Here is a 3,416-nt window from a genome sequence, read left to right on the forward strand (position 1 = left end):
TGTGTGTGTGTCCGTGGTGGTGTTTGGGTGAAGTTGTGTTGGTAAGGTGGTGGCGAGTGTGAGTGTGAAGTGTCGGTGTGCAGTGTGTGTGAGAGCCAAGTGTCAGTTAGGATCACGTTAGTACAAGGTGGGCCCAAGCAAAGTTGTGGTGCAGTTTGCAATGATTGTTGATGGTGCACGTGCAGTTTTCCTCGTGGCAAAGTTCACGCCAGAAGTGAGAGAGTCAAGTCACCACAAGACAAGGCTCAGTGTTCTGTCGTGAAGTCTGCGGTGACTGCTGCTATCACTTCCCACCTGCAGTATATACCTTTTAGCAAAGTTTACTTACAAGTTGTAAGTCACCACAAGCCCGGGACTCAACACTCTATTCTTTAGTGCCTGATGATTCTTAATTGTTCATCTGCAGTTTGTGTTGCAGCAACGGTTGCGCCAAAAACTATGTTAGTGCGCGCCGAGGATGCAAGATGATTGATTGTCAGTGTTGCGTGCGGTGCGTGTGTTTAGGCCAAGTGTAAGTGACGGCTGAGTTAGTGCAAGATAAGGCTGAGTAGTGTTCTGTTCTGAAGTGTGAGGCGGTTCTTGGGGTCACTTCCCACCTGCAGTATGTCTTGTGGCAAAGTTGAAGCTGAGAATTAAGTTAGTACAAGCGGAGGATTCAAGTGATTTGGTTCACCTCACGGTGATTCTTAATGTTTGTTGCACCTGCTGTTTATCTTTAGGCTAAGTTAAGTTTACAACTAAGCTGAGTTACAAACCACAAGCTGAGGGTGAAGGCTGCTGCTGCTGCTGCTGCTGCTGCTGCATGCAGTCTTCACCTCAACTTGGTCAGGTTGATGCTTTCTTCATTTCTGTGTTGAGTTTCAAGTTTACTACAAGTGGTGGCAGGTTTGTCACGTTCTCGTAAGTGGATGCACGGGTGTGAGTGTGGCGGTGGTGGTGGTGGTGGTGGTGGTGGTGAGAGCCGTGCATTCCCCAGGGAAGGGGAACGCCCGCCACGTGCAAGTGTGGCGAGGAGCTTCACCACAAACACTGTATTATTCTCTGTACCACACAAGGCTGATTCCCTCATTAAAAGCTGTAGTACAACCACTTGTTTGTATCTCCTTCAGGTATGCTCACACCACGCCTGCCTCTCACTCACTACTCGGCGACTGTGTGTGTGTGTGTGTGTGTGTGTGTTGTGTGTGTGTGTGTGTGTTGTGTGTGTGTGTGTGTGTGTGAGTGTGTGTGTGTGTGTGTGTGTGTATGTGTGTGTGTGTGTGTGTGTGTGTGTGTGTGTGTGTGTGTGTGTGTGTGTGTGTGTGTGTGTGTGTGTGTGTGTGGTGTGTGTGTGTGTGTGTGTGTGTGTGTGTGTGTGTGTGTGTGTGTGTGTGTAGTGTGTGTGTGTGTGTGTGTGTGTATCAACAAAGAATGGTGTACGCTGATGTAGTGAGCCACGTGCACACCACTGACTCGTGCACTCGTCAGGTCTTGTCTCACCACGTGCACACAAGAACCTTCGGTGCACGCTGCATGTCAACTGAGACTATCTTCCAAACGACCCATTTTAACTATCTAGCAAGTGAGGCACAATAGTCAAACACGGAGGAAACATGGAGGAAAACACAGACGCACCTACACACCCAATAGCAAACACGGAGGTAAAACACAAACGGAGACACGGAGGAAAAACAAACAATTTCTACCAAACATCCAGACATCCCAAGCACTGCTAAACCGTAAAACACTAAAACAAAATACTATTAACATTTTTATCAGTATATAATTAATACAACTCAAATTATTATTATTATTATTATTATTATTATTATTATTATTATTTTTATTGTTATTATTGTTGTTAATCTTAAAAGAACGTTGGCTGAATGAAAGGTTCCCGAGCCGTGATTGGCCAACCAGCAGCCAATAACGAGGCAGCATTATTCTGCCACGTGCGTAAATAAACAGAGATGAATCACAACAATTAATAAATACACAAACAAATAACTCAATAATTAAATAAATAAACAGATAAACAAACTAAATACAAACACAAGAAAATAAACAACAAGAAGAACAAGAAGAAGAACAAAAATTTCTTTACATTTTAATAATAAAAATGATAAGAACAACAACAACAAAAACAATGATGATGATAATAATAATAATAATAATAATAATAATAATAATAATAACAACAACAACAACAACAAAAGCATTTCTTTCTAATTATGCAAAACAATTAAAAAAATAAACAAAAAATAAAATAAACAAAATAAAAATGCAAAATAAAAAATATATATTGATTTTTCTCTAAACGCTCCCTCTCTCTTTCCCTCTCCCTCTCTCGTTCACCAAGACCAAGATCAAGATTCCCTCTCCCCCCAGCCTTCTCTCTCTCTCTCTCTCTCTCTCTCTCTCTCTCTCTCTCTCTCTCTCTCTCTCTCTCTCTCTCTCTCTCTCTCTCTCTCTCTCTACAACTGCCACTAAATAATAATAACAATTAAATAATAAAAACAACAATAATAATAATAATAATAATAATAATAATAATAATAATAATAATAATAACTAATAATAGTGTGTGTGTGTGTGTGTGTGTGTGTGTGTGTGTGTGTGTGTGTGTGTGTGTGTGTGTGTGTGTGTGTGTGTGTGTGTGTGTGTGTGTGTGTGTGTGTGTGTGTGTGTGTGTGTGTGTGTGTGTGTGTGTGCAGGAAAACTAGAGGTGAGCCAGCACAGTGGGCCTGGCGCGGGGAACAACAACAACAACAACAACAACAACATCTTTTTCATTGTTCGCTGAGGAGAGGAGGAGGAGGAGGAGGAGGAGGAGGAGGAGGAGGAGGAGGAGGAGGAGGAGGTGGAGGAGGAGGAGGAGGAGGAGGTAGAAGTACTAGTCATATATTGAGAGTTAGAGGGGACAACACACACACACACACACACACACACACACACACACACACACACACACACACACACACACACACACACACACACACACACACACACACACACACACACACCACCTAACCTAACACAACCCTTCCCTTCCCCACACCACACACCTGTCCTACACACCTGCACATACCTGCACTGAGGAACACACAACACCGCGCCAACTCGCACGCTCGCCTTCCAACCGCTACTACTACTACCACCACCACCACCACCACCACCAGTCCATCCTCACCCAGGGAGTTGCCAGCGCTCACCAGACCCACAAGTTCCCTCCCCTCTCACTCACACTCACGAACCCCAACTCTCTCTCTCTCTCTCTCTCTCTCTCTCTCTCTCTCTCTCTCTCTCTCTCTCTCTCTCTCTCTCTCTCTCTCAGGTGAGGGTGTTCTGGCCAGACTCACCTCCAGGGAGCCTCACATATTGAGAGTGGACGCTCAAGAAGACTTTGAAAATAGTCGACGGTTTGTCAGTGGCATAGA

This window comes from Scylla paramamosain, unplaced genomic scaffold (genome assembly GCF_035594125.1).
Source record: "Scylla paramamosain isolate STU-SP2022 unplaced genomic scaffold, ASM3559412v1 Contig41, whole genome shotgun sequence".
In the NCBI taxonomy this organism is placed as follows: domain Eukaryota; kingdom Metazoa; phylum Arthropoda; class Malacostraca; order Decapoda; family Portunidae; genus Scylla; species Scylla paramamosain.